The sequence below is a fragment of the Bufo bufo genome, chromosome 4, assembly GCF_905171765.1.
Source record: "Bufo bufo chromosome 4, aBufBuf1.1, whole genome shotgun sequence".
Lineage (NCBI taxonomy): Eukaryota > Metazoa > Chordata > Amphibia > Anura > Bufonidae > Bufo > Bufo bufo.
Window position 1 is genome coordinate 617,022,498 of NC_053392.1, and position 21,386 is coordinate 617,043,883.

The 21,386-nt window shown below is 50.0% G+C and overlaps 1 protein-coding gene and 1 long non-coding RNA gene across 2 annotated transcripts in view; both read right to left on the reverse strand.

Annotated features, from left to right (window-relative positions):
- LOC120999758 overlaps positions 1–9,901 on the reverse strand; it is an 11,523-nt gene extending 1,622 nt beyond the window's left edge. Inside the window, exons 1-2 of the long non-coding RNA XR_005778620.1 lie at positions 9,890–9,901; positions 9,102–9,106 (exon numbers count right to left, since the gene is read on the reverse strand). This is a non-coding gene — a long non-coding RNA (uncharacterized LOC120999758). The remainder of the gene's footprint in view (positions 1–9,101; positions 9,107–9,889) is intronic.
- Positions 1–21,386, reverse strand: part of LOC120999664 (oocyte zinc finger protein XlCOF6-like) — a 2,208,135-nt gene that overhangs the window by 1,942,451 nt on the left and 244,298 nt on the right. The window lies entirely within an intron of this gene.

The following is a 21,386-nucleotide window of genomic DNA, read 5'->3' on the forward strand; positions in this document are numbered from 1 at the left end:
ACCTGGGGGGTCTGATTAACCCCTTAATGATCCGACAATTTTGGGCTTTCACCTGTCAATTTTTTCATCCTCAATTTCTAAAATCCATAATGTATAGATGACATTGTAAATGATTCTGAGGAATACAAGGATTGCAGCGATACCAGGGTCATTTTATTCTTTACAGTTAAGACACTTTCTGGAAAAAATAATTTGTTTTTGTGTCGCTTTGTACTGAGAACGACGACTTATCTGTTCTCCCATAAATAGAGCAGTGTGTGTGGGGGGGGGGGGGGGGGGGGGAGTTGATGGTATCATGGGTACGAGGCCTGCACAATATATCGCCAAATCAATCGCAATCGCCAATTGGCCGACCCAAAAATACTTCAATTGTATTACCATATTTTTCGCTTTATAAGACAAACTTTTTTTCCCCAAAAGTGGGGGGCAAATGGCAGTGCGTCTTATTAAGCGATGGTTGACTTTTTACGTGGCTGACACGGATGTATTGCTGGCCGCTATGTTGCACAGCGCGGCCGGCGGGGCTGGAGGCAAGTCGTTATTTTAAAGGGAACCTGTCACCTGGATTTTGGGTATAAAGCTGAGGACATGGGTTGTTAGATGGCCGCTAGCACATCCGCAATACCCAGTCCCCATAGCTCTGTGTGCTTTTATTATGTAAAAAAACTGATTTGATCCATATGCAAATTAACATAAGAGTCATATCTTACTTGTGTGACCAGAGAAGAGTCATATTTTCAAGCTCTGACTCATCTCAGGTTAATTTGCATATGGATCAAAGCTGGGTTTTTTACACAATAAAAGCACACAGAGCTATGGGGACTAGGTATTGCAGATGTGCTAGCGGCCATCTAACAACCCATGTCCTCAGCTCTATACACAAAATCCCGGTGACAGGTTCCCTTTAATGAACAAATATTCTTCTATTTATTCTGTTTATCTGTTCTGTGCTATTAAGAAAATGGCAAGTTTTGTATTTTGTACTTTTGCAGCAATGCAAATATGTTATTTAATTTAGCAAAAGATGTTTTATTTTGAAAAACACTGTGCATTTCAGTTCTTGAGTTAAGCATAACTACATTTCAGCATCATCAGTAATTTCTGTGTGCTTTTGCCTTGAAAATCCAAGCAAATAGCACAATTCCCTTAAAATATCGCATCGTTATCGCACAAAATTCCCATATCGTGCAGCCCTAATAGGTACCAATCTGAGAAGATAAACCTAAAAACAGCAATCCTGGCATTATGTCATCGGAGGACGGTTCCCAGCAGAGCACCTTCCGTTTCTCTCCACCATTAATAGACCTCGCTGTTGTCAGCCATGTTTCCATTACATTTCCTGGGAAAGAAATAACTGAAACCTGATGAAACCGACACAAACCGAGCGCAACTGACGCTCCGAACAACTCACCCGGACAGAACAGAACTGAGGAGACGAGCCCTTATGGGTTACACGCTGGTCGCTGCCGTCACGGTGATACAACCACAGACAGAACTGATGGAACTTGTGTGTAAAACCGTCCGTTCTCTCAGCTCCTGACACAATCCGTATCGCTCGTGTGACATAAGCCGAATACAGACGACTCCTGCTGAACTCACAAGTGCATCGACCGCAGCCACCAGATCCACCAACATGTCCATCATCAGCGCAGGTCAGGAAGGAGATGAAGAGAAGTCCTGTCCCCGTCCTGTCAGTCGCCTCTTTCCTCTAATCGCTGGTGTTCTGCTCCGGGGCCAGTGATGGGTCCGGGGTTTGTCCTGCTGCTCGCACAGCTGCAGGTTTGTTACTATCACATGTGTGTGCAATTATTTACCCCCAACTGTGCAAACCCCAATCCCTGCGGCCATCACTGAACCCCCAATATCACCAGCATTAAAGGGCTATTCCCGTCTCATAACGTGAGGTTCTATCGCTAGGACTGGTCATCAGTGTGCGGTAGGTGGGGGCTCGCCTCTATCAGGACCCCACTAATCCTGGGAATGGAGGGGCTGCAGAGCTGCTTTACTGCTGAATCTCCTCCACAGTCCCTGCTCATTAGAGCTCCGGCCTCCGCTGTGCAGGGACAGTGAGGAGAGGACACAGCGCTGCAGCCCCTTCATCTAGAAGAGGTTGTCCCCACCGACCACACACTGACTCCATATCCTAGTGACATCACAGAACAGTGTGTGATGGAAGACCCCTCTAATCCAGGAGAACAGCCCCTCTTACAGGGGTCTGGGGGTCTCCTAATATTCCAGGGGGAGAGCAGACATGTCTGAGGAGGACTCCCCTCCTGACCTCCAGACTGTGTGAGCAGAGACTCTCTATGGCCGGTGCTGCCCCCTGCTGGCTGGACCTGCTATATGTCACCTATAGAACCGCTCCATTCTAATAAACCCAGAACCAAGACCAATAACTGACCTGCAGATCTCACCTCCTGGGGCTGCAGGACCTGCGATGACGTCACACTGGTCACATGACAGGAAGTGCTGCACAGTGAAAACCATCCACTGCTTTACTCCTCCCATCATGTGACTGATCACATGACCGTGACATCATCAAAGGTCCTGTAGGGTAATGTCTAAACTCCATGCTTGGTAGAGATGAGGGTTGAGCTTCAGATTACTCATTTATTATGTTTTTAAAGATTCAGAAATGAAAACCGAATTAATTCACCAAAGTCTCACGTGACTTCAGGTGAAAAGATTTTTGGCTCCACGGAGACGGCATTAAAATCGAAGACCTTCTGATGTCTGAACACAGCACATGGGATGGAGATATGACCCTTCTGCTACATTCCACAGCTGCTTCAAACCCATGTGACTTCAGCATGTCATGTGACCCTGTAACGTCACAAGGTCCCTTGGATATAAGATCTACAGATAAGTTACTGTATTCTCCTCCAATATACAGCAGAGACTAGAAGGAAATGGGTAAAACTGTTCTCCATGGTTCCCCCTCTCTCACACAGACCGCTCCCCATGGTTCCTCCTCTCTCACACAGACCGCTCCCCATGGTTCCCCCTCTCTCACACAGACCGCTCCCCATGGTTCCCCTCTCTCACACTGACTGCTCCCCATGGTTCCCCCTCTCTCACACAGACCGCTCCCCATGGTTCCCCCTCTCTCACACAGACCGCTCCCTATGGTTCCCCTCTCTCACACAGACCTCTCCCCATGGTTCCCCCTCTCTCACACAGACCGCTCCCCATGGTTCCCCTCTCTCACACAGAGCACTCCTCATGGTTCCCCCTCTCTCACACAGACCGCTCCCCGTGGTTCCCCCTCTCTCACACAGACCGCTTCCCATGGTTCCCCTCTCTCACACAGACTGCTCCCCATGGTTCCCCCTCTCTCACACAGACCGCTCCCCATGGTTCCTCCTCTCTCACACAGAGCACTCCTCATGGTTCCCCCTCTCTCACACAGACCTCTCCCCATGGTTCCCCCTCTCTCACACAGACCGCTCCCTATGGTTCCCCCTCTCTCACACAGACCGCTCCCTATGGTTCCCCCTCTCTCACACAGACCGCTCCCCATGGTTCCCCCTCTCTCACAGAGACCGCTCCCCATGGTTCCCCCTCTCTCACACAGACCTCTCCCCATGGTTCCCCCTCTCTCACACAGACCGCTCCCCATGGTTCCCCCTCTCTCACACAGACCGCTTCCCATGGTTCCGCTCTCTCACACAGACCGCTCCCCATGGTTCCCCTTCTCTCACACAGACCGCTCCCCATGGTTCCCCCTCTCTCACACAGACCTCTCCCCATGGTTCCCCCTCTCTCACACAGACCGCTCCCCATGGTTCCCCCTCTCTCACACAGACCTCTCCCCATGGTTCCCCCTCTCTCACACAGACCGCTCCTCATGGTTCCCCCTCTCTCACACAGACCGCTCCCCATGGTTCCCCCTCTCTCACACAGACTGCTCCCCATGGTTCCCCCTCTCTCACACAGACCTCTCCCTATGGTTCCCCTCTCTCACACAGACCTCTCCCCATGGTTCCCCCTCTCTCACACAGACCGCTCCCTATGGTTCCCCCTCTCTCACACAGACCGCTTCCCATGGTTCCCCCTCTCTCACACAGACCGCTCCCTATGGTTCCCCCTCTCTCACACAGACCGCTTCCCATGGTTCCCCCTCTCTCACACAGACCGCTCCCCATGGTTCCCCCTCTCTCACACAGACCGCTCCCCATGGTTCCCCCTCTCTCACACAGACCGCTCCCTATGGTTCCCCCTCTCTCACACAGAACGCTCCCCATGGTTCCCCCTCTCTCACACAGACCTCTCCCCATGGTTCCCCTCTCTCACACAGACCGCTCCCTATGGTTCCCCCTCTCTCACACAGACCGCTTCCCATGGTTCCCCCTCTCTCACACAGACCTCTCCCCATGGTTCCCCTCTCTCACACAGACCTCTCCCCATGGTTCCCCCTCTCTCTCACACAGACCGCTCCCCATGGTTCCCCCTCTCTCACGCAGACTGCTCCCCATGGTTCCCCCTCTCTCACACAGACCGCTCCCCATGGTTCCTCCTCTCTCACACAGACTGCTCCCCATGGTTCCCCTCTCTCACACAGACCGCTCCCCATGGTTCCCCCTCTCTCACACAGACCTCTCCCCATGGTTCCCCCTCTCTCACACAGACCGCTCCCTATGGTTCCCCCTCTCTCACACAGACCGCTTCCCATGGTTCCGCTCTCTCACACAGACCGCTCCCCATGGTTCCCCCTCTCTCACACAGACCTCTCCCCATGGTTCCCCCTCTCTCACGCAGACTGCTCCCCATGGTTCCCCCTCTCACACAGACCGCTCCCTATGGTTCCCCCTCTCTCACACAGACCGCTTCCCATGGTTCCCCTCTCTCACACAGACCGCTCCCCATGGTTCCCCCTCTCTCACACAGACCGCTCCCCATGGTTCCCCCTCTCTCACGCAGACTGCTCCCCATGGTTCCCCCTCTCACACAGACCGCTCCCCATGGTTCCTCCTCTCTCACACAGACTGCTCCCCATGGTTCCCCTCTCTCACACAGACCGCTCCCCATGGTTCCCCCTCTCTCACACAGACCGCTCCCCATGGTTCCCCCTCTCTCTCACAGACTGCTCCCCATGGTTCCCCCTCTCTCACACAGGCTGTTCCCCATGGTTTCCCCTCTTTCACACAGACCGCTTCCCATGGTTCCCCCTCTCTCACACAGACCGCTCCCCATGGTTCCCCCTCTCTCACGCAGACCGCTTCCCATGGTTCCCCTCTCTCACACAGACCGCTCCCCCCTCTCTCACACAGACCGCTCCCCATGGTTCCCCTCTCTCACACAGACCGCTCCCCATGGTTCCTCCTCTCTCACACAGACCGCTCCCCATGGTTCCCCTCTCTCACACAGACCGCTCCCCATGGTTCCCCCTCTCTCACACAGACCGCTCCCCATGGTTCCCCCTCTTTCACACAGACCGCTCCCTATGGTTCCCCCTCTCTCACACAGACCGCTCCCCATGGTTCCCCCTCTCTCACACAGACCGCTCCCCATGGTTCCCCCTCTCTCACACAGACCGCTCCCCATGGTTCCCCTCTCTCACACAGACCGCTCCCCATGGTTCCCCCTCTCTCACACAGACCGCTCCCCATGGTTCCCCCTCTCTCTCACACTGACCGCTCCCCATGGTTCCCCCTCTCTCACACAGACCGCTCCCCATGGTTCCCCTCTCTCACACAGACCGCTCCCCATGGTTCCCCCTCTCTCACACAGACCGCTCCCCATGGTTCCTCCTCTCTCACACAGACCTCTCCCCATGGTTCCTCCTCTCTCACACAGACCGCTCCCCATGGTTCCCCCTCTCTCACACAGACCGCTCCCCATGGTTCCCCCTCTCTCACACAGACCGCTCCCCATGGTTCCCCCTCTCTCACACAGACCGCTCCCCATGGTTCCCCTCTCTCACACAGACCTCTCCCCATGGTTCCCCCTCTCTCACACAGACTGCTCCCCATGGTTCCCCCTCTCTCACACAGACCGCTCCCCATGGTTCCCCCTCTCTCACACAGAGCACTCCTCATGGTTCCCCCTCTCTCACACAGACCGCTCCCCATGGTTCCTCCTCTCTCACACAGACCACTCTTCATGGTTCCCCCTCTCTCACACAGACCGCTCCCCATGGTTTCTCTTTTCTTGCACAGACTCATGGTTCCCCCATGATATTGAGGAGACTGAACTGGCTCTTGCAGCTTCTGCTGCTTGTGGCAATGAAGATGGCCTCCCTTTCATACACACTGGTGGCAGGAATCTGCGTCAAGCTGCTTATACAGTGTTTCCTGGTAATAAGGTAATTTTGCCTACCTCTCTGCTTTGATAACGAGGATCTAAAAGCAAGGCTATCAAGTAATCATCAGACTGCTTTATGTCAATGATATGCCTGTCAGTACGCAAGCAAGGATACAGCTCGCCCATTCTGGCCAGCGTGCCCAAGGACCCAGTTCTTTCTAGCTCTGCCCCCAATGAGATGATTGGGTGTGTGGTCAGTGTCATCATCATCATCCTCCGACTCCTCCTCCAGTGACAGTTCCTCACCATCCTCCATGAGGTTTTCTTCTTGTAGGACTCCAAAAGCTACAGGGCAGGCATCAAGATGCATTAGCTGTTCTTCTTCCACCATCGTCCCGTTAGGTGAGCATATGTTCTAGGATAAATTCAAGTCTAAGTTTATCACATGCACTATGCAGGGAGCATGCGCTCTTTCCCCCAGGTTCAGCGTGGCCACTATTCTGTGGCTATAGTCACTGACCGCCTTGTCCAGTTGGAGGTGGCAGAGAGACAGCCAGCAGGAGGTTTGCTGCTTAATGCACTTTAGCAAGTGATCGGCTGTGCAGCCACAACACTGCATGGCAACACCTGACTTTACATATGTGATAGGAGGGAGGGGGAGTTGGAGCGACACTCTTCCCTGTGATTGTTGGGGAAGAGAGGATGTCCATGGAGGAGGAGGTGGATAAGTACTGTCCCTGCCTGTAACAACTGCTCCAGGTGTCCACCATGGCGTTCACGTTGCCACACAGTGACAACTGTAAGAAGCTGCTCACATTCTCCTCCACGTGAGAGTACAAGTTAGAGATGGCTTTTTGGGAGAAATAAAGCCAGCTAGGTATCATCCAGAGCACACACCATCAGCTCCCTAAAGGCAGCATACTCTACTAAATGGTACAGCAAAGACTGCACCAAAAGCAACATGGCCAAATGGAAGTTACAGTTGAGGACAATCCGGTTGCTGGGAGTGTAGAGTTGTTCTTTTGCCACACATTCTGTTATTGATGGCTAATCACAGAGCGGAGGAAGAGTCTGAGCATGAGAAGCAGTAACTGATGATGACGACAAAGACTCCGTTTTGCCCATGTATGCAGTCTGGCTGCCGCAGCGGAGTCTGAGAGAAGAAAGAAATTCTTGTTGCACTTGCTGGGGGTTGATGCCGCTCCATGTGGTTCAGTAGAGTTGTGGTGCCTATGTTTGTGTTTGACTGATCACTAGTGATGATCGAGCACAAAATTATTCGGGTGTTCGACCCAAACACAATGCTATATTCGTGTGCTTGGTCGAGCACCCGAGTATAATGGAAGTCAATGGGAGACAACCAGGCACCACCTGCTCTGAAGAGGAGAGGGTGCCTGGTTCATTGAAAAAAGTAAGAAAGTTACAGAAACACCACCATAATAAATAGGGAACAGCATGGGGACTATGTCTGGATGCATCTTGGACTCCCAGGTCGCTGCTGGGAACCATGTTGTCCGAGTTGAACGCCGCTTTTACTGACTGACAAAAATACGCACAAAACCCCACAAAAAATAAATTTTACTGGAAAAATTGTTAGGAAACATTATTTCCAGTATATTCAATTGTATATAAAGTGCAAGTGCTGCAAAAAATTACAAGCAATAGGCACTCCGAAACACCCTTTGTTACACATAAAAGAGGGCATCATACACAGCCTTGAAAAATTATGATTGATGGCCTGCTGATGACCCTCAAAAACATTTGGAGCAAGGGCCTGCTGATCTGTCCATCTAAAACCTTAGGGCCAAGGGCCTGATGCCGCATTAGTGACTCTAGATAACCTCTGGGCGATTGCACGGCCCCTTGACGGTGACAATTCGTTTGGATGTCTGCCCTATCAACTTTCGATGTTCCTGCGCCTACCATGGTGATCACGGACAACGAAGAATCAGGTTTCAATGCCAGAGAGGGAGCTTGAGAAAGGGATACCACATCCAAGGGAGGTCAATGGCTGAAATCTGATTGGCTGTTGTTGCCTTGCCCCTTTTTTCTCCTAATTGTGAACCACCCAGAGAGGATGGGTCAAGTTATTAAAGCACAAAATTTCAAGGAAGGCAGCAGGCACGCGGCAATTACCAACTCCCGACTCGGGGAGGTAGTGACGATAAATAACAATACAGAACTCCTAAGCAGCCCTGTTATTGGAGGTGCAGCGTACTCAAGTTAGGTTTAGAAATGTTCCTGGGTGTTGTAGTGCAATAGACACTAACCTGAGACGGCTGACTCTCTGCAAGGGCAGGTGATGATAAGTAATGTTCGTGACGCCAGTGCCAATTAAACGGTGGCACGCCGTTTGCTGATAGCAGGAATAACTGAGGAACCACGTGATGTTAAAACAGAATTCAAACTTTAGTAGTCATCATTTAGGGACATTGACGGAAGCGCAGTTCCTTTGAAGACAGTTGATTTTCAATACAGTTGATGCAGGCAATATATATATATATAGCAAGGTGACTTTAGAGTGTTAAACACAGGACTTGCAGTACAGGCAGCTTGCACTCTATTCCTGACTGATCCTGGAACATAGAAACTCTTCTCCAAGGTCCAATGCCCTAGCTCTGGCGTGTATCCTTGGTTTTATCTCTATAAAGTACCTCCTCTGTTGTCTTGAGTACCTCTTGCTTTTCTTGACTTGCCTCTGTCTCTCTCTGTTTCCTCAGGCTCATTAACTGTAGTGTTCCTGCTTCTGCGTATATGAATTCAGGAGGGGAACCTTCTCCTTGGATCTGGAACCCGGTTACAGGGACTGCATTACCCTCTCCTAGTCTGCAGGCTTCAGGCCTGGACTTGACTCTGACATTGTCTAATCTCTGGTTAGACTAGACTATCAACCTTAGACTGCCTTTCCCTTCCCTGACTGGGCCTTATATAAACTAGGGCTCCCTAGCTCCCTCTTGTGACTAAGAGCTGGAATGACACCCCTAGCAGGCCTGCACATGCAAATTTCACAGTAACAGGGAAGTACATAGCATTACATTATGAAGATGACTCATACCAACCTCCCCATAAATAAGGGGAAACGACAGCACAACAAGTGACCCTTCTGTAGTGACGGGCATTACAGTCCCCGTACACTACATACCCCACTGCTTTAAGCTGAGTACGACCTCGTACTCCATCAGGGCCTGCCCAACTGGAATTTTCACCTGAAATAGAAAAAGAGACATGCAGGCATACATATATGTAATTCATCTGCATTTACATTCATATCAGGTCCAATTGGCAAAGGTGAAGGGTGGTGACTAGTGATGTCGCGAACATAAAATTTTCAGTTCGCGAACAGCGAACGCGAACTTCCGCAAATGTTCGCGAACTGGCGAACCGGGCGAACCGCCATAGACTTCAATAGACAGGCGAATTTTAAAACCCACAGGGACTCTTTCTGGCCACAATAGTGATGAGAAAGTTGTTTCAAGGGGTCTAACACCTGGACTGTGGCATGCCGGAGGGGGATCTATGGCAAAACTCCCATGGAAAATTACGTAGTGGACGCAGAGTCGGGTTTTAATCCATAAAGGGCATAAATCAACTAACATTCCTAAATTGTTTGGAATAACGTGCTTTAAAACATCCAGTGTGTGTATACGATCAGGTATGATGTTGTATCGATCAGGTAGTGTAAGGGTTACGCCCGCATCACAGACATTGACAGACCAAACTCCCCTTTTAATGCACCGCAAACAGTTCATTTGCACAACCGCAAACTCCCCATTTGCACAAGGTTGGATACCAAGCTAGCCACGTCCCGGTGATGTCATTGAAGGTTTCTTCCTCCACCCAGCCACGTACAACACCAAGGGTCCCCGAAAGGTCAATTGAATTGATTTTTCGAACGGGGAGATGGTTAAAAAAACGCTGGCTCCCTCCCCTTTGTTTTTATCCACGGTGACTGCGTCTGCGCCGTGCAATTTACTGTCACACCCGATATGAGTGGTATTTTCTGTAGTACTATTCTCATCAGTTTAATCCCTCTAACGTCCCCGACTCCCCAATCTGGGGGCCATTTATTAAACAGATTTTTCGGACGGGGAGATGGTTAAAAAAACGCTGGCTCCCTCCACTCTGTTTTAATCCACGGTGACTGCGTCTGCGCCGTGCAATTTACTGTCACACCCGATATGAGTGGTATTTTCTGTAGTACTATTCTCATCAGTTTAATCCCTCTAACGTCCCCAATCTGGGTGCCATTTATTGAATAGATTTTTCGAACGGGGAGATGGTTAAAAAAACGCTGGCTCCCTCCCCTTTGTTTTTATCCACGGTGACTGCGTCTGCGCCGTGCAATTTACTGTCACACCCGATATGAGTGGTATTTTCTGTAGTACTATTCTCATCAGTTTAATCCCTCTAACGTCCCCGACTCCCCAATCTGGGGGCCATTTATTAAACAGATTTTTCGGACGGGGAGATGGTTAAAAAAACGCTGGCTCCCTCCACTCTGTTTTAATCCACGGTGACTGCGTCTGCGCCGTGCAATTTACTGTCACACCCGATATGAGTGGTATTTTCTGTAGTACTATTCTCATCAGTTTAATCCCTCTAACGTCCCCAATCTGGGTGCCATTTATTGAATAGATTTTTCGAACGGGGAGATGGTTAAAAAAAACCTGGCTCCCTCCACTCTGTTTTAAACCACGGTGACTGCGTCTGCGCCGTGCAATTTACTGTCACACCCGATATGAGTGGTATTTTCTGTAGTACTATTCTCATCAGTTTAATCCCTCTAACGTCCCCAATCTGGGTGCCATTTATTGAATAGATTTTTCGAACGGGGAGATGGTTAAAAAAACGCTGGCTCCCTCCACTCTGTTTTAAACCACGGTGACTGCATCTGCGCCGTGCAATTTACTGTCACACCCGATATGAGTGGTATTTTCTGTAGTACTATTCTCATCAGTTTAATCCCTCTAACATCCCCAATCTGGGGGCCATTTATTAAATAGATTTTTTGAACGGGGAGATGGTTAAAAAAACGCTGGCTCCCTCCACCGATATGAGTGGTATTTTCTGTAGTATTATTCTCATCAGTTTAATCCCTGTTACGTCCCATATCAGGAATTGCCTTTTATGAAAAAAAATTTAGGCCGGGTACCTTCGACTGCCTTCACAGTGACAGACCAAACTCTCATACACTAAACTGAATTGATTTCAGGAACCGGGAGATGGAAAAAGCAGCTTGGTCGGTCCTCTTACTCCCAAATTGGGGCACTGCGCGTGCACAGAGCAATGTGCTGTGACACCCTATATGAGTGGTGTCTTAACTAGTACTATTGCTATCAGTTTAATCCCTGTTACGGACCCTATCCGGTCGAATTGATTAACCATTGTCGAATCCCCCATTGACATCCCCCTTATAAGCTGTGTAAAGCATATTTTTTAGTTTGGTTTTGAACTGCTGCATCCTTTCCGACTTTTGGTAATTTGGTAACATTTCTGCCACTTTCTGCTTATACCGGGGGTCTAGTAGCGTGGCCACCCGATCGCTTTTGGTCTGACCATAATGAAGCAACGGCCTTATCATCTGGGGTGTGGCAACATTGCCAACACACTTTTATAGAGGTGATGATGATTGCTTCATTGTGATACGCAAGCCCCTTCACCACAACAAGGTAACGATCACGAAGGGGAATTGACACTTGTATGTGCCTTTTTTTTTTGGTTTGTTTTTGCAGCCACAGTGCTGCACCATAGGACAGAAAAATTAGGCATGTACACATGCCTGAAAAATAATGGCACTGTTGCAGACGCTATTGTAGCAGCGGCCGGAAAAATTTATGTTTTCCAGGCAGAAAAGTGACTAAAACATTACGGCTTGAACCCTAGTTGGTGGTGGAGAATTCACGAAAGTCATCCGGTATGCAGACATTAAATACAGCAGCGTGGGGACCATTTTGAGGCCAAGGCATGTAATCAGGCCTTTTGTTAGTCAAACGTATCCCCCACTGTCAGTCCCTTCGGGATCCATGCCTCATTCATCTTTATGAAGGTGAGGTAATCAACACTTTTTTGACCGAGGCGACTTCTCTTGTCAGTGACAATGCCTCCTGCTGCACTGAAGCTCCTTTCTGACAGGACACTTGAAGCAGGGCAGGCCAGAAGTTCTATCGCAAACTGGGATAGCTCAGGCCACAGGTCAAGCCTGCACACCCAGTAGTGAAGGGGTTCATTGCTCCTCAGAGTGTCGATATCTGCTGTTAAGGCGAGGTAGTCTGCTACCTGTCGGTCGAGTCGTTCTCTAAGGCTGGATCCCGAAGGGCTGTGGCGATGAGTAGGACTGAAAAAGCTCCGCATGTCCTCCATCAACAACACATCTGTAAATCGTCCAGTCCTTGCCGCCGTGGTAGGAGGAGGATTACACTCACCTCTTCCCCTGTTAGATTCCCGTTGTGCTGTGACATCTCCCTTATAAGCTGTGTAAAGCATATTTTTTAGTTTGGTTTTGAACTGCTGCATCCTTTCCGACTTTCGGTAATTTGGTAACATTTCTGCCACTTTCTGCTTATACCGGGGGTCTAGTAGCGTGGTCACCCAGTACAGATCGTTCTCCTTTATCCTTTTTATACGTGGGTCCCTCAACAGACATGACAGCATGAAAGACCCCATTTGAACAAGGTTGGATGCAGAGCTTCTCATTTCCCGTTCCTCGTCCTCACTGATGTCATTGACGGTCTGTTCTTCCCCCCAGCCACGTACAACACCATGGGTCCCAGATAGGTGACAACAACGAGCACCCTGGGGTGCCTGCTGTGGTTGGTCTTCCTCCTCCTCAAAGCCGCCACATTCCTCCTCTGACTCCTCTTCCTCATACTCCTCTTCCAGCGTTGCTGCAGGTCCGGCAAGCGATGATGACAAGGCTGTTTCTGGTGGTGATGGTGACCACAACTCTTCCTCTTCCTCTTCACGCTCATCTACAGCCTGATCCAGAACTCTTCGCAGGGCACGCTCCAGGAAGAAAACAAATGGGATGAGGTCGCTGATGGTGCCTTCGGTGCGACTGACTAGGTTTGTCACCTCCTCAAAAGGACGCATAAGCCTACAGGCATTGCGCATGAGTGTCCAGTAACGTGGCAAAAAGATTCCCAGCTCCGCAGAGGCTGTCCTAGCACCCCGGTCATACAAATACTCGTTGACGGCTTTTTCTTGTTGGAGCAGGCGGTCGAACATTAGGAGTGTTGAATTCCAACGTGTCGGGCTGTCGCATATCAAGCGCCTCACTGGCATGTTGTTTCGCCGCTGAATATCGGAAAAGTGCGCCATGGCCGTGTAGGAACGCCTGAAATGGCCACACACCTTCCTGGCCTGCTTGAGGACGTCCTGTAAGCCTGGGTACTTAGACACAAAACGTTGTACGATGAGATTCAACACATGTGCCATGCACGGCACATGTGACAACTTGCCCAAATTTAATGCCGCCAACAGATTGCTTCCATTGTCACACACCACTTTGCCGATCTCCAGTTGGTGCGGGGTCAGCCACTGATCCACCTGTGCGTTCAGGGCGGACAGGAGTGCTGGTCCTGTGTGGCTCTCTGCTTTCAGGCAAGTCAACCCCAAGATAGCGTTACACTGTCGTATCCGGGATGTGGAATAGCCCCTGGGGAGCTGGGGGGAATCAGTTGATGTGCAGCCAGACGCCGCAGCAGAAGAGGACTCAGCCGAGGAGGAAATTAAAGAGGATGGAGTAGGAGTAGAGGAGGTGGCAGTAGGTCTGCCTGCAAGTCGTGGTGGTGTCACCAACTCCGCTGCAGAGCCACGCATTCCATGCTTGTCAGCCGTCAGCAGGTTGACCCAATGCGCAGTATACGTGATATACCTGCCCTGACCGTGCTTTGCAGACCAGGTATCAGTGGTCAGATGGACCCTTGCCCCAACACTGTATGCCAGAGATGCCATGACTTCCTTTTCAATGACATGGTAGAGGTTTGGGATTGCCTTTTTTGAAAAAAAATTTCGTCCGGGTACCTTCCACTGTGGTGTCCCAATAGCGACAAATTTTTTGAAGGCCTCAGACTCTACCAGCTGGTATGGTAAAAGCTGGCGGGCTAAGAGTTCCGTCAAGCCAGCTGTCAGTCGCCGGGCAAGGGGGTGACTTTGTGACATTGGCTTCTTATGCTCAAACATGTCCTTGACAGACACCTGACTGTGGGCAGATGAGCAGGAACTGCTGAAGGTGAGAGATGGAGTGGCGGGTGGTTGAGAGGGGGCAGGGAGGACAGCAGTGGTTGACGTGGCTGAAGATGCAGGACCAGGAGGAGCATGGTGGCTTTGAGTTTGTGTGCTGCTTGTACTCATGTGTTGATCCCATAGGCGTTTGTGATGTGAGATCATGTGCCTTCGCAAAGCAGTTGTACCAAGGTGGGTGTTGGACTTCCCACGACTCAGTTTCTTTTGGCACAGGTTGCAAATGGCATTGCTTTTATCAGAGGCAGACACACAAAAAAAATGCCACACTGCTGAGCTTTGCAATGACGGCATTCTAGTGGTGGCAACAGCATGCGTTGACTGGCGTGCTGTCTGGCTGACCCCAGGTGCCGATACATGCTGTCTGACTGTGCCACTAACTCCTTGCGACGACCTCCCCCTGCTTCCAACTCGTCTCCTCATTCTCTCTGTCTCCCCTTCAGAACTTTCCCCCTCTTCTTCTCTTCGAGCAGGCACCCACGTGGCATCCGTGGACACATCGTCATCATCAACCGCTTCACTTGTATCTGACACCTCAGCAAAGGAAGCAGCAGCGGGTACAACATCATCATCATCACACTGTACGTCCATGTGTGTAATCCTGCCTGACTGAGACATATCCCCGTAATCTACATCATCTGGCAATAATGGTTGCGCATCACTAATTGCATCCAACTGATGTGTAAATAACTCCTCTGACGGATCAAGTGAAGCGGCTGTGGTGGCTGTGGTGGTAGTGGCGACGGGCGGGTGCGTGGTAACTTGAGAGCAGGTGACCGAAGCTGAGTTGGAGGAGGATGGTGCGTCAAGGTTCTTAGCGGAAGCTGTTGAAGATTGGGTGTCCTGTCTAAGCCAGTCAACTACGTCCTCTGAATTTTTCGGGTTCAGGGTACGTGGCCTCTGAAAACTGGGCATTATTCCAGGGACAGTGGAAATCACAGCACCACGACCACGACGGCCCCTGCGGGGTGGCCTGCCTCTGCCTGTCATTTTTTTTTTAGATAAGTGGTACTACGCGTGCTAGGTACTGTGCCACCCGGTATGAGTGGTTGGCACTGGCAGTGGGCACACTACAGTCTGTGGAAGTGGGCCTGACACACACTGGCAGCAGGCAAGCAACTGAATTTAGACTACTGTCTAAAAATTAAATGCCTTATTTATCGGCAAGCTACTGTGCCACCCGGTATCAGTGGTTGGCACTGGCAGTGGGCACACTACAGTCAGTGGAAGAGGGCCTGACACACACTGGCAGCAGGCAAGCAACTGAAATTACACTAAAGTGTAAAAATTAAATGCCTTATTTATCGGCAAGCTACTGTGCCACCCGGTATGAATGGTTGGCACTGGCAGTGGGCACACTACAGTCAGTGGAAGAGGGCCTGACACACACTGGCAGCAGGCAAGCAACTGAATTTAGACTACTGTCTAAAAATTAAATGCCTTATTTATCGGCAAGCTACTGTGCCACCCGGTATCAGTGGTTGGCACTGGCAGTGGGCACACTACAGTCAGTGGAAGCGGGCCTGACACACACTGGCAGCAGGCAAGCAACTGAAATTACACTAAAGTGTAAAAATTAAATGCCTTATTTATCGACAAGCTACTGTGCCACCCGGTATCAGTGGTTGGCACTGGCAGTGGGCACACTACAGTCAGTGGAAGCGGGCCTGACACACACTGGCAGCAGGCAAGCAACTGAATTTAGACTACTGTCTAAAAATTAAATGCCTTATTTATCGGCAAGCTACTGTGCCACCCGGTATCAGTGGTTGGCACTGGCAGTGGGCACACTACAGTCAGTAGAAGCGGGCCTGACACACACTGGCAGCAGGCAAGCAACTGAAATTACACTAAAGTGTAAAAATTAAATGCCTTATTTATCGGCAAGCTACTGTGCCACCCGGTATGAGTGGTTGGCACTGGCAGTGGGCACACTACAGTCAGTAGAAGCGGGCCTGACACACACTGGCAGCAGGCAAGCAACTGAAATTACACTAAAGTGTAAAAATTAAATGCCTTATTTATCGGCAAGCTACTGTGCCACCCGGTATGAGTGGTTGGCACTGGCAGTGGGCACACTACAGTCAGTGGAAGAGGGCCTGACACACTGACTGGCAGCAGGCAAGCAACTGAATTTAGACTACTGTCTAAAAATTAAATGCCTTATTTATCGGCAAGCACTGTGCCACCCGGTATCAGTGGTTGGCACTGGCAGTGGGCACACTACAGTCAGTGGAAGCGGGCCTGACACACACTGGCAGCAGGCAAGCAACTGAAATTACACTAAAGTGTAAAAATTAAATGCCTTATTTATCGGCAAGCTACTGTGCCACCCGGTATCAGTGGTTGGCACTGGCAGTGGGCACACTACAGTCAGTAGAAGCGGGCCTGACACACACTGGCAGCAGGCAAGCAACTGAAATTACACTAAAGTGTAAAAATTAAATGCCTTATTTATCGGCAAGCTACTGTGCCACCCGGTATGAGTGGTTGGCACTGGCAGTGGGCACACTACAGTCAGTGGAAGAGGGCCTGACACACTGACTGGCAGCAGGCAAGCAACTGAATTTAGACTACTGTCTAAAAATTAAATGCCTTATTTATCGGCAAGCTACTGTGCCACCCGGTATCAGTGGTTGGCACTGGCAGTGGGCACACTACAGTCAGTGGAAGAGGGCCTGACACACACTGGCAGCAGGCAAGCAACTGAAATTACACTAAAGTGTAAAAATTAAATGCCTTATTTATCGGCAAGCTACTGTGCCACCCGGTATGAATGGTTGGCACTGGCAGTGGGCACACTACAGTCAGTGGAAGAGGGCCTGACACACACTGGCAGCAGGCAAGCAACTGAATTTAGACTACTGTCTAAAAATTAAATGCCTTATTTATCGGCAAGCTACTGTGCCACCCGGTATCAGTGGTTGGCACTGGCAGTGGGCACACTACAGTCAGTGGAAGCGGGCCTGACACACACTGGCAGCAGGCAAGCAACTGAAATTACACTAAAGTGTAAAAATTAAATGCCTTATTTATCGACAAGCTACTGTGCCACCCGGTATCAGTGGTTGGCACTGGCAGTGGGCACACTACAGTCAGTGGAAGCGGGCCTGACACACACTGGCAGCAGGCAAGCAACTGAATTTAGACTACTGTCTAAAAATTAAATGCCTTATTTATCGGCAAGCTACTGTGCCACCCGGTATCAGTGGTTGGCACTGGCAGTGGGCACACTACAGTCAGTAGAAGCGGGCCTGACACACACTGGCAGCAGGCAAGCAACTGAAATTACACTAAAGTGTAAAAATTAAATGCCTTATTTATCGGCAAGCTACTGTGCCACCCGGTATGAGTGGTTGGCACTGGCAGTGGGCACACTACAGTCAGTAGAAGCGGGCCTGACACACACTGGCAGCAGGCAAGCAACTGAAATTACACTAAAGTGTAAAAATTAAATGCCTTATTTATCGGCAAGCTACTGTGCCACCCGGTATGAGTGGTTGGCACTGGCAGTGGGCACACTACAGTCAGTGGAAGAGGGCCTGACACACTGACTGGCAGCAGGCAAGCAACTGAATTTAGACTACTGTCTAAAAATTAAATGCCTTATTTATCGGCAAGCTACTGTGCCACCCGGTATCAGTGGTTGGCACTGGCAGTGGGCACACTACAGTCAGTGGAAGCGGGCCTGACACACACTGGCAGCAGGCAAGCAACTGAAATTACACTAAAGTGTAAAAATTAAATGCCTTATTTATCGGCAAGCTACTGTGCCACCCGGTATCAGTGGTTGGCACTGGCAGTGGGCACACTACAGTCAGTAGAAGCGGGCCTGACACACACTGGCAGCAGGCAAGCAACTGAAATTACACTAAAGTGTAAAAATTAAATGCCTTATTTATCGGCAAGCTACTGTGCCACCCGGTATGAGTGGTTGGCACTGGCAGTGGGCACACTACAGTCAGTGGAAGAGGGCCTGACACACTGACTGGCAGCAGGCAAGCAACTGAATTTAGACTACTGTCTAAAAATTAAATGCCTTATTTATCGGCAAGCTACTGTGCCACCCGGTATCAGTGGTTGGCACTGGCAGTGGGCACACTACAGTCAGTGGAAGCGGGCCTGACACACACTGGCAGCAGGCAAGCAACTGAAATTACACTAAAGTGTAAAAATTAAATGCCTTATTTATCGGCAAGCTACTGTGCCACCCGGTATCAGTGGTTGGCACTGGCAGTGGGCACACTACAGTCAGTGGAAGAGGGCCTGACACACACTGGCAGCAGGCAAGCAACTGAATTTAGACTACTGTCTAAAAATTAAATGCCTTATTTATCGGCAAGCTACTGTGCCACCCGGTATCAGTGGTTGGCACTGGCAGTGGGCACACTACAGTCAGTGGAAGCGGGCCTGACACACACTGGCAGCAGGCAAGCAACTGAATTTAGACTACTGTCTAAAAATTAAATGCCTTATTTATCGGCAAGCTACTGTGCCACCCGGTATCAGTGGTTGGCACTGGCAGTGGGCACACTACAGTCAGTTGAAGTCGGCCTGACACACACTAGCAGCAGGCAAGCAGCTGAAATTACACTAAAGTGTAAAAATTAAATGCCTTTTTTATGCAAAGTCCTGTGCCAGCCGGTATGAGTGGTGGGCACTGGCAGTGGGCACACTACAGTCAGTGGAAGTCAGCCTGACACACACTGGCAGGCAACTAACCTTAGATTAAAGTGTAAAAATTAAGTGCCTATTTTTTAAGCAAAGTCCTGTGCCACTCGGTATGACAGGGGTGGGCACTGGCAGTGGGCACACTACAGTCAGTTGAAGTCGGCCTGACACACACTGGCAGGCAACTAACCTTAGATTAAAGTGTAAAAATGAAGTGCCTTTTTTTTAAGCAAAGTCCTGTGCCACTCGGTATGACAGGGGTGGGCACTGGCAGTGGGCACACTACAGTCAGTGGAAGTCAGCCTGACACACACTGGCAGGCAACTAACCTTAGATTAAAGTGTAAAAATTAAGTGCCTATTTTTTAAGCAAAGTCCTGTGCCACTCGGTATGACAGGGGTGGGCACTGGCAGTGGGCACACTACAGTCAGTTGAAGTCGGCCTGACACACACTAGCAGCAGGCAAGCAGCTGAAATTACATTAAAGTGTAAAAATTAAATGCCTTTTTTAAGCAAAGTCCTGTGCCAGCCGGTATGAGTGGTGGGCACTGGCAGTGGGCACACTACAGTCAGTGGAAGTCAGCCTGACACACACTGGCAGGCAACTAACCTTAGATTAAAGTGTAAAAATTAAGTGCCTATTTTTTAAGCAAAGTCCTGTGCCACTCGGGATGACAGGGGTGGGCACTGGCAGTGGGCACACTACAGTCAGTTGAAGTCGGCCTGACACACACTGGCAGGCAACTAACCTTAGATTAAAGTGTAAAAATGAAGTGCCTTTTTTTTAAGCAAAGTCCTGTGCCACACGGGATGACAGGGGTGGGCACTGGCAGTGGGCACACTACAGTCAGTTGAAGTCGGCCTGACACACACTAGCAGCAGGCAAGCAGCTGAAATTACACTAAAGTGTAAAAATTAAATGCCTTTTTTATGCAAAGTCCTGTGCCAGCCGGTATGAGTGGTGGGCACTGGCAGTGGGCACACTACAGTCAGTGGAAGTCAGCCTGACACACACTGGCAGGCAACTAACCTTAGATTAAAGTGTAAAAATTAAGTGCCTTTTTTTAAGCAAAGTCCTGTGCCACACGGAATGACAGGGGTGAGCACTGGCAGTGGGCACACTACAGTCTGTGGGCCTGCAGCTCCTCACACACAGGCAGGCCAGGCAACTGCAATATGTATATAAAGGAAAAAAAAAAAGCAGACTAATGTTGCAGCCCTAAAAAGGGCTTTTTGGGGTGCTGTCAGGACGCTGTCCTTACAGCAGAGATCAGATGAGTCTTTCAGGACTGGAGTGGACACTGAATTCACTAGCCTAGCTATCGATTTCCCAATTAAATCAGCAGCAGTTACAGTCTCCCTCCTCTCACTAAGACTGCAGCTTCAGAATGAATCTAAAATGGATGCTGTGCAGGAGGTGGGAGGGTCTGGGAGGGAGGGTATGCTGCTGATTGGCTGGAATGTGTCTGCTGACTGTGAGGTACAGGGTCAAAGTTTGCTCAATGATGATGTATAGGGGGCGGACCGAACATCGCATGTGTTCGCCCGGCAGAGGCGAACGCGAACAAGCTATGTTCGCCGGGAACTGTTCGCCGTCGGATAGTTCGGGCCATCTCTAGTGGTGACAAGGGGCGTCGTTCTCTTCTCTCAGGACAGTGAATGGAACTGGGGCGCTGACCTGGCACAGCGTGACATTAATACCAGGATAGTCCATATGTGCAAATTGTCCTTAATAGAACAGCAAGAAACGGTAAAACAGTATAAAAGTTCTTGGAGGCTCAAAGAACAAATATGAGTCCGTACCCAGGTTACTTTCCTATAAATCACAGAGGCTCTCATGCGGTGGAGTCCATCTCTGGGCACATTTCCTTTAAAAAAGAGTAAGAATCTCAGAGGCTCAGGTTCTTTTGAGTCTATCTCCGGGCACAGTTCCTTAATATCAAGTTGCACAATATAAAACAAGTGCTGTAATACCCCTGATCAACCTGAAAAGGGGGTTAAGGGTAAAAGGTGCAACATAGGAACAGGCACAACTTGGCGTGGGATAGCAAAAGCAGGCAGGAGGTCCTGGAAACAAACTTGGCTTCGTTGACTTTAATACTTCAGTGGTTAACACCTACCACTGAGCCGTGGATAAACTGGCAGCAGCAACAAACGACCAAGAAACATAGGACTCCTGTCCTGGAAGGGTTAAGCTTTCAACATCATTCTTTAGCAAAATAAATCAAAGG